Source organism: Protopterus annectens, chromosome 4.part0, assembly GCF_019279795.1.
Source record: "Protopterus annectens isolate FY-2018-M chromosome 4.part0, PAN1.0, whole genome shotgun sequence".
Taxonomy (NCBI): domain Eukaryota; kingdom Metazoa; phylum Chordata; order Ceratodontiformes; family Protopteridae; genus Protopterus; species Protopterus annectens.
In genome coordinates this window covers 1,420,515,731-1,420,530,324 of record NC_056733.1, presented here as the reverse complement: position 1 = coordinate 1,420,530,324, position 14,594 = coordinate 1,420,515,731, and positions in this window count along the sequence as shown.

The following is a 14,594-nucleotide window of genomic DNA, read 5'->3' as shown; positions in this document are numbered from 1 at the left end:
TGGAGCTCTCTGAATATGTGTCACAGGCAGGTATAAATCTAGCCTTGAGTAGCATCCTACTTTCACAAATGATGATGCCACAATACCAGCAAAAAATGATTAACTTCAACAATTGGCTTAGTTTCTGGTGTCACAACAAGAGGATCCAATATCTGTCAGCCTGGGGAGACATGATCAGCAAAGCATAATGCTTTGCTAGAGATGGATTGGAGTTGTCACCACTTGGCTTCCGGATACTGGTAAAAACTTTATGTATCCTCATAGTGCCTTTTTTTAGGCCATGTCCAGCTGATACACCCTTTAACATAACAATAATCATTCATGACCACCTAAAGGTACTGCTGCTCAATGCTAAGAGTTTATATAAAAAACTGCACTCTCTGGAACCACTCCTCACCATGGAGAAGGCAGCCATATGTGCAGTCATGGAAACATGGTTCAGAACCATTGAGAGTACCACAGCTGTCAAAAGCTGCAATGCCTTTCATACATTTCAGCCCCCCTCAGCTCAACATAAAACAAAGGGAGGAGGTCTCTCAATGTTCATAAAGGACAAGTACACTGCTAGACAGGTTCAACAACTGACTCTCTTGAGCTGCTCCATGCCCAACTAACCGTAGGGAAGAGCCCCCATCAAATACTTGCTAGCTACAGATCCCCCTAACATGAGCTTGGAAAACCACAACTCCTGTCTAAACCTACTGGAATCTCTTACCATTCACCCTAAAACCATACTTATGGGTGACTTCATCTACCCCTCCATAAACTGGGAGACTTATATGACCCATAATACACTTGCTTAGAGGTTTTTGCACTTCATCATCACAATCTCCATGGAGCAGCTAGTTATCTCCCCAACAACAGGTATGGATATCCTAGACCTGGTACTCATGAAAATGGGGGGAGCGGATGCTGCTCTTCCTGTGCATTAAATCCTCCCTGGTAAGATCTGACCACAAAATGATTTCCTTTAGTATAAAAACTAATAGAACCTCCAGCATACTCCAAACCTGTTAATAACTTTTCTAAGGCCAATTACCTCAACCTAAGTGACAGCTTATTAAACTTCCAAGCCCCTCCAAACCTAGATGACACTGAGGCCTAGTCTGTGCTGTACACAAAAGCATTGTACAACCACATTCATAGCTACATAGAAGAGGCAGTACCTGTCTGAATCAAACCAATGATTAGTGGCAAAAATAAATCACCATGGTGGTCCCCTAGCATAAGTAGGCTATTCAGCAACAGGAAAATAAAATCCTCTCCAAAGCCAAGACGTAATAGACAAAACAGTGCAAAAAGACACTCACCAGCCTAAACAACCAAATCAGAGAGCTGGTCAAATCTGCCAAAGGAAACTGCAAGGCAAAGATAGTTTCCCAGGTGAAAGATAACCATACGGCTTTTTTTAATTATGTTTGTAACCTCAGGGGAAATGCTCAGCAGTGTGCCGAGTTAATCATAAATGGCAACACTTATACCCAGCCTGAAACTATAGTAAAGCAAACCTCCTGGCTGACAAGTTCATTTCAAACTTCTCCCCACTCCATCACCTCATAACACACCCAAAGAAATGCCTGCAATCACCCACACCAGTCATTAGGATGGAACAGTTCCTTACTCCACTTGCTAAAGCCAAAAGCACAGCCTCCATTGGTCTAGACAACATTCCAGGATGCTTCTTAGATAGCTTAAAACAGAATCTATTGGGGCCACTAGAAATCCTCTTTAACCATGGTCTCCAGACAGGCTTTGTCCCAGAGGAATGGGGAACTGCAACAGTCATCCCTCTACATAAAGAGGGCCATCAGCTGACTCAGGGAGCTACAGACCCATAAGCTTGACAAGTCTTATCTGCAAGGCCATGGAGAAAATTATCACAGACCTGATCAATAATGACATAGGAAATCTCCAAACACTGGACCAGACCCAATTTAGCTTTTTCAAAGGGAGGTCTTGCCTGCTCAGTCTGGTGTACTTCTTCATGAAAGTTACCAGGGCTATGGATGAGTGTAAAATGGTACACACCGCTTATCTCGATCTTGCCAAAGCTTTAAACACAGTCCCCCACTCAGAGATCATAAATAAACTTACTGATTTAGGCATAAACCCCTACATCATTAAATAGACAGACAGATAGCAAATTGTCTCACTGACAGGATGCACATTGTCCGGATAATCGAATCCACATCCAATAAGAAAACTGTTACTAGCAGTGTCCCACAGGGCTCAGTTTTGGGACTCTTCCTGTTTGGTATATACTTATCTGTAGTGAAGGTCAATGTTGGGGGCCTCTGGCTTAGCAAGTTCACCTATGACTGTAAGCTGGGAGCAATCACTGAATCCCCAAACAAAGATGACAACATACAGACAGGCCTAAAAATGACAGACGATTGGTGCAAAACCACGGTCTAAGACTACATGCTAAAAAATGCATAATATTACCCTTTGGTAAATCAGATATCCCTGCAAATTATAATATTGATAGCACATCCCTAAAAGTAGACCCATTTATGAGGAACCTAGGAACACACATAGACAGTAATCTAAACTTTAACCACCAGGTAGCTATGGTAGTGAGGAAATCCTTCTGTGTGGCTCAACTTATAAGTAAATGCATGTTACCCAGATCAAAGGAAATCATAGTGCCAATATATTCTGCCCTCATCAGGCCCATAATTGAGTACAATGTTATGTTATGGGTAGCATAGTGGTGCAGTGGTTAGCGTTGTCGCCTCACAGCATGAGGTTATCTGGATCGATTCTTGGCTGGGATGCCTTCTGTGTGGAGTCTGCATGTCCTCCCTGCTTTTGCGTGGGTTTCCTCTGGGTGCTCTGTTTCCTCTCACACTCTAAAGACATGCATCTGGAGCATTTTTCCCCAGGGCTCCACTGAAAATGGGCTCTGTCCCAGTCGGACATTCCCAGTAAACAAATGTTAAATAAAAATAAATAAAAATGTTCCTTCTGCATGTACATAACCAGGTAATTACACCAATTGTAGTGGCCCCAAAGGTTTCTCACTAAAAGAAATATAAAGCATAAGACAGTCTTCTGCAGACTGACTAAAGGCCACATCCTTTTACTCCATTTCATATAATTTATTGAGAGGTGACTTATGCCTGACCTACAAGGCATTCTCTGATCCAGCCCTGATGAAAATGTTACATATTTGCAAGAAATAATTATACAAGGGTTACACATTCCATAGTCCTGTACCTTGTTTGTGACTCTAAAAGAACTTTCTGGAGAGATAGATTTGTATCCCAAAGACTACCTTGTCTATGGAATAAACTTCCCATCTTTGTAAAACAAAGCTCGTCCCTCACTCTCTTCAAAAAGAATTTAGATAAATGGATAGGGAACTGTAAAGACCACAACAGTGATAGGGCTCCAACACCCAAAGACCTACTACCCTGATACTACCTCATCCCGTATCTGGGGAATTAAGATATAATATTGTCATATCCTGGATATTATTGGCTAGGCTTGTAAAGGGTCTTATGTCATTAGCCTAGAAATCACCTATGACCCTATGAACCTGTGAAAGTAAGTGGGGTTTGTTTTAATCCCAAAGATTTCAGAATTAGCAAAAGCTTTGGCATTAGTTGTAAGTATGTGTGTGTAAGTGCTTGCTGGTCAGGGTTTAAGTTAAGGCTTGGGGAAATTATAGGTTGAGTTTTTTTTTCTGTGTGTTTGTATTTGCCACAGGATGTGACTGTGTGTGCAAGTGTTTCTAGGTTAGGGTTAGGGTTAGAGTAAGGGCTAGGCTAGGTAATAGCACAAGTGTCATGCCTGTGACTGTATGTGAAGTGTGTCTGAATACTGAAGTGATACAGTTAGGGAGAATATTTTTGTAAGGTAATGTATATGGTTGGGGTTAGGGGCAGTAGGAGGGCTATGGTTAACAGATATGACTAAAACAGTACAGTGGGCAGAGTGATTCAAAATGGTTAAAACAGCATAAGCCTTCATGATCAGTTATTCTAACACCATGATTTATCAGTGAGCAGGATCAGTTTCTGCAATAAGAAACTAGCAGCAGTATTTATGCTAACTGAACAGAACTTGGTAGCTGCTGCTGTGATAGCCAATGACTGCAGCATTGTGCACCGATGCCCACCTCATCATAGACATGTCCATCAGTGGCAGATCTACCATCGCATCCCTTCAGGAATATTGTTGACCACTACTATTTGGGCATTGATACTATAGAGGAGCTGACGGATATGTGCCATCTTCACATGGAATTATATGGGATGCATGGAAAGCCTATTGCAGTGGACACTATGGGCTGAGTAATGTTGCCCATCCTCACAACAGGGATTTTCTAGTGTCCAAGAAGGGGTATAGTAGGAGATTTGCAGGTGTCCTCATGAATCCCACTCCATTTCCTTAATGAGATGCTGTAGCAAATGGAAGAGCATATGTGTTTCCCTTGGACAGCAGTGGAGAGAAATACCATTATATAGGAATTGTATGACATAGCCCATTTCCCTGAGGTTATGGGGCCACTGACTACAGCCACATTACAGTCAAGCCTGCCTGTTGCAGATGGTATCCAGTATATTCACAGGGTGACAAATGAGCCTGGGAATATTTGGGAGTCCTGGTTGAGATAGGCACCAACATGCCTCCCCCATGTGATGTGTGCATATACTACCACCATGTGTACAGGTGAGATGGGGACACCCTGTGAGAAGTTTTCATGTTAAGCCAGTTAGTGCTAAACACAGGGTATGTGTGTGGGGGGCATTGACATTCCCCCAAAGGCATATCTACAGATGTGAGTGGTGGTGTGCCCTCCACTGTTATTATTGCTGACAGTATCATTGTGTTGTCCATTTAAACTGTCTTCATCTTCAGGCACCAGTGATACACATACCTTTACTGCTGTGACTAACCTCATGCCATTGATCCTTGTGAAGACAGAGAGACAAAAACCTGTATCTGTGGCGAAACATAGATGACAATCCCACCATATTATGGCACACACACACACATCAATACATGCTAAGTGTGTACAAATTCAAAGGATACATACGTATATTTTTGCAAAATTCATGCCAGTTGCATCCCTGATGTACCAGAAGGCCAGATATACAGATGTTCACAACTGGTACAACAGCAGTGAAAGCTGTAAGCTACTGTCTGATGGTATCGGCACATGGGCATACCAAGCTGGTGCATCCCTGACAGATACCATGTTGCCACCAGATTAGACCCTCATCCAGGCCTCCTCCTAGTATATGTATGCAGTTGCTGTCTCTGGACATGGATACCAAGAAGTTCTCCATCTCTGTCAGAGTGCTCTGTGTTGGTGGTCTTCCCTGTGACCATTTTGTCGCTGGCAATGGTATACAGGCTTATAAAAATCACCCTAAGTTGTACCTACAGTTCTCTTCTATTATGGAAATCCATGACACTGACATCATGCACGGCCTCTTCCCCACTTGATCCTGGAAGATCGTGTCATCCTTGGCCTTATTCAGCATCTGGATGCCATGGGTGCATAATGTCTGCATGACTGCTTCATCTCTGCTAGGGTGGTTCCATCTTTTGTACATGTTGGTACAATTACAATCAGTGCATGTTTGCTGCCACTGAGCATGTTGCACCTGTACACATGGCATGTGACATGATTGCTGTACAGTGATGGCACAGGTCAGGCCACAACAGCATGCTGTGTAGTGGCACTGTATATACAGCACCTTACTTCCCTGTTTTCCTTTCACAAAAAAAGGAACACATGTATGTTACATTCTGAGCAAATAGGATCAACCTGTGGGAACATCCATTCCATTCTTGCTGGAGTATGAAAATATTTGTGTAAATATTCTGAATCTAATACACTTTGCAGCATAACATAGCTAGTGATAAAATAATCCCCAATTATCAACATCCTTTGACAAATTTCCCCTATTCAGTACAAATACTGCCTCGGCTCTCCTCTGAAAAGAGGCCATCAGTATATTGGGACTAACCTGGTCAACAAAGGATAAATAAGCTAGTGTACAAAAGTGTGCTAACAAGTACATTATTATGTGCAAAAATTACCCGTAAAGCAAAATTAAGAAAGAAACAGACATTTTGTGACATAATACCTGAAGCATCATGAGTTACCCTTTAATTGTCCTAAATATGTTATCTAAACATTTGTTCTTTGCTGTTCTGGAGTCTAAGAAATACTGCAAGCAGGAATCTTATCCACAATGGATACAAGGTGTTTGCTTTACAAGATTTGTCAGTAAAGATATCCATCCTTGGTGCAGCTATTCATGATAATTATAGCAGACAGCAGCTGGGCAAACAGGTTTTTTTTTTATACAATACAGATAAGGAGAGAATAACAAACAGTAACCTTGTCACAATTTACTTGGTGTCTGAATAACCTAAGTTTATTAAACACATAACATTATCTGTGCTTCCTTTATGCTTATCCTGTGATGACCATATATCTTTGCCAACCAACACTCAAGCCCTCTCCTCTTCTCTTTACTAAGCAGAATATATCCATACATATTTGAATCTCCAATTTTAATCACCTTTTTAATTATGGATTTTGGTTCTACCTATATTTTCTTTTTTGTAATGAACAGACAAATGTGCACTTTGTTTGATTTTCTCTTTGTTCTATTAACCATTAAACTTATTTATTTGTTTTATTTTACATTTGTTGACCGGGATAGTCCGGCTGGATACATGTCCATTTTCAGCAGAGGCCCGGAAAGAAATGCTCCACTTATAGATATTCACAACTTTCTGGAACCCATTCCAAGTCATGTTTCTCTTCCTTTTATCAACCATTAGACTTCTGATATAAAATACTTTTTAGATCCCTTTTTGGGTTAAGGATTGAATATGTTACAATACATAACTTTTCCTCACACTCTGTTATTTTCACTTACAGGTCAGGGCTTACTTAGAAAGTTGGAACCATTTATACCTAATAGAGTAGCATGTTTTTTTTCTAAGTGATTTCTTATTTTTTTAGTTGAATGGGTGGAGGTGTAGTGCAATATCCCCAACTCAAAAAAGCAAAAGCAAATTGGTGGCCACAATCATTAACTTACAGTTGTGCCTTTGTACAGTGTTATATTAGAATAAGATGTTTGCCTTATTTTTCATGCAGCTGATTGTGGTTTACTTTCTTGTGTGGCTTTGAGTATGATTCTGATTCATTATGATTTCTTAGGCTGAACAATGTGTTATTCACAAGATAGATATGCAAGCCCTGTAGTTCCATTGATTATTGTTGGTCTCTCTGTGTGATCATAAAAGACCTTTGAGAAGCACACTACCATATTCAAAGCAACATGCAAAATAACTGCACAAAAATGGAATAATGTACAAATAAGCTCTCAATGTCTGCCACTGCAGAAGGCAGATTTACCCACAACTGGAGTGGTTTATTTATGACCAGAGAGTAACTTTGACCAGGTGTGGAATAATTTGTCATCACTGATGGTCAAGCTGTCACTACTAAAGTTATTTGATGGATTTCTTTAAACAATGGATTTCTTAAGATTTATTTTATTTTTTTATAAAAGGCCAGTTAATGGGGGGTCCTAACCATTGTGTTTTCCTACTGAAATATTTTATTGGAAGCATCTGAAATATTGCTTATGTGCATGTCACATGTAAATACATATATGCAGCACTTACGTATACTTCAGTTTATACGACCGATGCACTGGCATGTAAAATAGATTTGCCTATTGTCTGGACATGTTCATTTTAGTTTAATTTTATTAAAAATATTTATAACATTTATTATAGAACATGTTCTCTGTACTATCCGGTAAGAAAACTGGAAATGAGGTTGAATAACACTGTTAACTTTCCAGTTCTTTCAGCAGGGAGAATTAAAAACGAAACAAACTGTATTGTATAATAGCAATGTATAATGATATGGTATAAGAAGTCCTCAGTCTAATCATGATTCTAAGATTTAAGTTCTCAGAATTAGATTTTAACATCACGATTAAATCAATCATTATCTATATACATATGCAATGCATCTGGATAGGTATTGTTGGACTAGGACAACGGTAAAGGTTGCTGTTTAGTTGTAGTTCTTTTGCATTTATGAGTTTGTTGTTAATGCCTTATTAGTTGCAAGCCTGAATTGTATCACTGGTTATGGTGCTCAGACCTTTGAGCAGTTTTGTTGCTGGTCATGTGACTCATCCATTTTGGTTTTCCAAGGGCCCAGTCCAAAAATACTTGCTCTCAGTGTAAGTGACCACTCACACTGGGAGTAGGCTGACAGCAGGTCTTTTGGAATCTGGTTCCTGGTGTAAGCCTGTTTATAGATAGGTCTTATGCTGAAGTAAGTCACTTACACTGAGAGCAAGCCTTTTGGGATAAGGGCAGATTAACTAAGAGCAACGCTTTTGGAATATGACCTTAAATTTACCATTTACTCAATGACTATTTATTTGAGAATACTGTATAGAAGAGTTTTAGGATGCTTAAGAAGCCAGGTAAGCATCCCCATTCATATTATTTTATAATTTTAATGTTTTTAATATCTTTTATGTATTTTGAGTGATGGCAGATTATCCGACTCCTGATTAAAGTTACTTATTGCTCATGAGTAAACCACATGGTTAAACCACATGGGTAAATCTGCCTTTTACAGTGGTTTGAAATGTATTCTAACCTGTGTACCTATCATCTGTATAGCACCGGTTCAACTACTTCTAGATGGCAAGACACGGACTTCACCAAAATTAAAAGAAGTGCCTGCAGAAGTCATGGAGATTTAGCTAGAACTATTGCTGAGACTCTGACCAGATCTTCTGAAATGAAGTCATAATTTTGAGTAACAAATTTATAAACAAATAGAAAGAAGGTCATGAAGAAGAGGGTGGGGAATGATAATGTTATCTTCTGTGGACAAACAGTGCTATGGACAGCAAACAAACTAAGAGATGTGTTTTCTGGCTAAGCGTTCTCTTTCCTACAGTGCAACATTTGCCTATAGAAGATAACTTTATCATGCCCTATTCCCTTCTTCATGAAAGATTGGCTAACCAGTTACTAATAAAATACTCAAATGCCCCACTTGGCTACTTCTTATATTTTCTACAGTTTCAATCAAATTTGTTCACCTTACTTACGTCTAGGTAGTCTGCAAAACCTCGCCCTTGCAATGAACACTTTATCATAAACTGAAGAAGAAAGAATTTGTATTGTGAAACTGCAAAGGGAGAGAGTGCTGTTTTTTCTTTGTTTGTTTAACAGTGGACCACATGGCATTTTTAGCATTTGGACATACTGCTTTCAGTGTTTTTGAACAAAGATTTTAGATTTGGTGCCTTGTAGTTTGAGATTCTGTAGTAGATCTAAATACACACTAAGGTAAATGTTCCTTATCATTTCTCTTACATTGTGAATCCATAACTGTTGAAAAAATGAAACACTATACCTAACACAACCACAACCAGCTTCCCCAAAAATCCATAAATAATATAACCAATAAAAACAAAGACACCAAAATGGATAAAAAATGAAGACCACATCCCAGCTAATTAAAAAAAATAATAAATAAATAAAAATAAATCTAAAAAATACTGAAAAAAATATTCACTCCAGTAGTCCTCTACCTTTATGCAATAAAGTCCATTTAGAAAATCTTTAAGGGACAAGTTCTGACAGTACTATACAGAAACTGATTATGTGGGTCTGAGGCAGTACATTCAGGCAACATTTTTAGTACTATTAGGTCGGGGAATTTGTAAAAAGTCTTGTGGCTTCACTGCTCATCATGTGACTTGTTCCTTAACTCCAGAAATCTACAGCACATGATAATATGCATATCATTCATATGTGTGTGTGTATATATATATATATATATATATATATATATATATATATATATATAGAGAGAGAGAGAGAGACTTAGAAGAATCAAAAAAGTAAAATATGTTTAGCACACACCTAAGTATTATAACAAAATAAGTGCAGGACATGTAAACTATAACAATTCAGTATAACTATACATACTGTGCTTTGATCTGTCTGTCTTCCCATAAACATGCATATGTGAGCCTATACATTTCTTACATTTCCAAAACACATAGCTATATATAGTTGTTGTTGTGCCTTTCGGCTTTCCCAGTTAGGGGTCGCCACAGCAGAACTCCGGTCTGCTAATGATTGGCAGTAGATTTTTACGTGCCGAGTTGCCAGCCCTGACGCACAACCTTCAACGAAGGTATGCCCATTCACGCATGTCTCAACACAGAAGACGCTCTAGCTGAGAATCAAACCAGACATCTTACTGTGAGGCGACAACGCTACCGCAACACCACCAACACCCATAGCTAGCTATATATATTAAGTAATGTATACCCAGCAATGTATCAATTGTGTAGCTTTTGTTTTACCATTCTTGTTCTGATTCATACATATTATGGACGAAATTATTAGTTATTTGGAAACTACAACTAAATTTCTGAGGTTTGTATACAGTATTGATTATGACAATATCAGCTATTTGGATGCTATTATTGGGAGGGATCTATCTACCTCTTACATCTGTAGAAAACCAACCTTTAATAATTCATTTTTATTTTATACTAGATGCCACTTCCATCAGAAAAGAGAAATTGTTAATTAAGAGCCAGATGATTCTATTGTCTAGGCTTATTTCTGATAGTGAAGTATTTGTTTTTGAATGAAATAAACTTGTGACAATGTGGAAAGAGGTTATCCCAATGATTTATTAAACAGGACAACTAGGGACATTATTGATGAAAGACATGGACAATATAGGTCTGTTTTAAAATTTGGGCTTGAGTTTAAGGGTTTCCCTGAAAGCATATTTTTGGTACTAGAGCCTTGTTTTACAATATCATGTACACAATTTATTACTTAATGTAGTGATTTATAAACATTTGGATGTTCTAGTTAATTTTGGAATCTTGCTTGAGGTTATTGGATGGAGACCTAATATAGTTTACAAAAGAAGCTCAAATATTAGAATGATTTTGGAAAGGGATGTCTATAGTGTAAACAATGGACAGATGTTTACTAAAAAATGTGGGCCCTACAAGCAATGTCTGTATATAAATTCTGTATATATTGGGTGCATTGTTGGATGTAGTGGGAAATGGTGATATAAGGGAAAGTTTAATTGTAATACTTAGGGGGTGGTCAATCTCACCAGTTGTATCTCCTGTAATGCCTTATATATTGGGAAAACAAAATTAGCATTTTGAGAAAGAACATATAAACATTTGTATAGTGTTAGAAGGGGGACAATACTAATGCACTGGTAAAACATTCTGTTAGTTATAGGGGCTTACTTCCCTTAAGTTCCACAGTATGGAGAAAACTGCAATACATTTAAGTGGGGGAAATGGAAAATGCTATTAGAGTATAAAGAATTACGGTGGCAATTTAAGATGAATGCATCTTTCCCTGAGTTCAATGGGCATATAAGTTTAAATAGTGTGCTGAAAGTTAGGTCTGAAAAGTGTAAGGCCTATCTATTGGATTATTCTTGCATTTCATTGATTTATGAATGTTTTTTAAAAATGTTTATTTTTAATCCTATTTTTTGAAAGATAGATAATTAAGATATACTTTTCTAATTAGTTTATCATTAGCACATGATTTTAGTTAGGGGTATTTATTATGGTGTTTTGGATTTGATTATTTAGGTTCTGAATATATCCGAGGTTATGGATGAAAGTGCTTAACCTTGCGTTTCAATAATTTTTTTTTTATTTAAAATTTTTGTTTACAATAAAAGTTTTCGTGGTTGTATCCTGTGTCCCTTTGCTATTTTGGGGGTATATGTTGTGGTTCATGGTGCTATTTAACATTGATTGGTCTAATTTCCTTTCTCTTTTGTTTTTGTTGTACAGCCATTAGTGAACATTTCTTGGCTTGGCCACCTATTTCTGAATAAAGCCCCCCCCCCCCAGCCTTTTCACTGGGTATCACTGTCTATTTTATGAGTTTTAGATGACTCCTAGAGTGACCCCACAGACAGGAAAGGAAAAAAGACTGACCCTGTGTGATGACCGTGCCCTGGCCCAACAATCAAGGAGCCTCAATCCTCACCACTAACACCAGGGAGGTCATCTCCTAGAAGAGGAAAGGATAACTAATACACACAGTAAAGTACAATTTCCCTTAAGTGCACACAGAGATCACAGTCAGTCTCGGGCTGGCTGCTTCCTTGCTCACCAGGTCCTTAATAAAACTCCCCACTGGCACAGCTATAGGGTTCAGGTCTCAGCCTAACTGGGCAAGCTAGAACCTCCAGTACCCTCTCTGTTCAACCAATGCTTCGTGTCCCTGCCAAGTAGCTGACACAACACACACACACTTTGAGATAACTCAACTTTGAGATACAACTTCACAGACTCTCCTGGGAAAGGCTGACACAGATTCTCCAGCTGTGCCCCTTTACACAGACTGTACAGTAGTAATTAATGCCACCACCCAGTTAATAATATCAGCTACTAAAAGGCCCTTAAAAGGGTGTCCAATTATTACTGTGCAATATTAATATCCAATGGTGGTATGACTAAACAGTCTCAAGGCTTAATTTGGAGTGACTTAGACAGTAAACTCTATAAATATGCAACGTATTCTAGAGCTTATCTCTACATGAAACAGCCACAGGTAGAAGGTTTTAAAATATTTAATAATAAATAATTAAAACACAAGACAAAAGTACTGCACCACAGAGATATCTAAGTATTCAGAGATTACACAGAAACTTAAAATAATACAGTAGGACAGGTCTGATTTCAAAGAAAAATACCTAATTAATCTTTACTAGCTTTAACTATTCCTACAAGAAATCACAGTGCTAAAAACTTACACATGAGCATAAGCAGAGTGCTGGTAAGTTGGATATCAAGATCAAAATGCTCTCTGGTCTCTTATGAGAAATAGTATTTAAACATTACCAACAAATATGTCTTTGGGTCCTCCCCAGATTACATCATTTTTGATACTTAGGTTTTTCCAGTATTCATATTGCATCATCTTGACACCTGCTCTGAGTTCCCAGGCTAATAGAAACTCCATTTACATTATTTAGCAAGCTAGCACCTGCACAGGAGAATACAACACTAAAAGGCATTTCACATATACACTCTAGCAATTAGTCCTTAGTTAACACAATAGACAGAATGTCTTTAGCCAGCCTGACCGGAACCAACTTTAAAGATCAAAGAATGTCATAAAATCATTTCAATTTCAAAAGACAAACTTGAAAGACTTGACTTACTTTTTCTTTACAGCAAGGGGATAATGTAACATTCTTGAAGTTCACGTTTTACAGTGTTTTCTTTACACTCAAGAAACATGCCTGTATTTTACATTTATTATCAAGAAAACTTGCCTGTATTTTACATTTATTTACAAATGCCAGAATTAGACATCAAATTCTATTTGACTAGGCTGGCAGCCTTCACCCATCTCTCCCCAATCGTCACATCTCTTCCACCCCGGTGAACTCATGCAAGTTTTTCAAGTGCCCCTTGAGAAGCATCACTTGAGAGTGTCAGGTCTATCTGTGTGTACCTCACACCATTCCCTGTCTTGAGAGCCCATCTGCATTGGCATTGCTACTCTCACAGCAGTGCTGCATTGACATATCCTATGCTTGCAACCCCAGACTCCATCTTAGCAACTTGGCATTTTGCTGACTGGCTCTGTTTAACCATGTTAGAGGGTTGTGATCTGTCATCACAGTGAATTTTCTTCCATACAGATAAGGCTGAAGTTTTTGTAGTGCTCACACTATGGCTAGACATTCCTTTTCAACCGCTGCATAGCATTCCTCCCTGGGTTGGAGTCTACGACTGAAATAAACCACTGGGTACTCTTCCTACACTGAAGAAATCTGGCTAAGTACAGCCCCCACCCAATAGTTTGAAGCATCCACTTGCACAACAAAGTCTTTGCTGTAGTCTGAACTGGCTAACATAGGGGGTCCTCCCAAAGCTTCCTTAAGCTTCTGAAATGCCTGCTCACATGCTGGGGTCCACACTACCTTATCTGGACTGTCCTTCCTTGTCAGGTCTGTGAGGGGAACAGCTATGGTACTATAACTGGGAATGAACATTCTGTAGTACCCTGCTGTCCCCAAGAATGCCTTCACCTGCTTTTTGGTAACAGGTGCAGGCCATGCCTGAGTAGCTTCCACTTTGGCAGGCTCTGGCCTTATCTTACCACTCCCCATTCTATGTCCTAGGTAGGAGACCTCTGCCATACCCACCTAACATTTGCTCAGCTTAATGGTCAACCCTGCCCTCTGTAGTCTGCCCAGCACCTCCCTGACAGGCTGAAGGTGCTCTTGCCAGGAATGTCTGTAGATAGCAATATCATCCATGTAAGCAAGGGCAAACCCTCCTGCTCCTGCTAAGATATGATCTACCAGCCTCTGGAAAGTCACTGGGGCATTCTTTATCCCAAAAGGCATCTTTGTGAACTCATACAAGCCAAAAGGAGTCACAAAGGCTGACATCTCTCTAGCATGGACTTGATTGTAGAGTTTAACCTCTCAACAAGACCATTAGTCTGGGGATGGTAGGGGGAGGTCTTCATGTGCTTCACCCCAC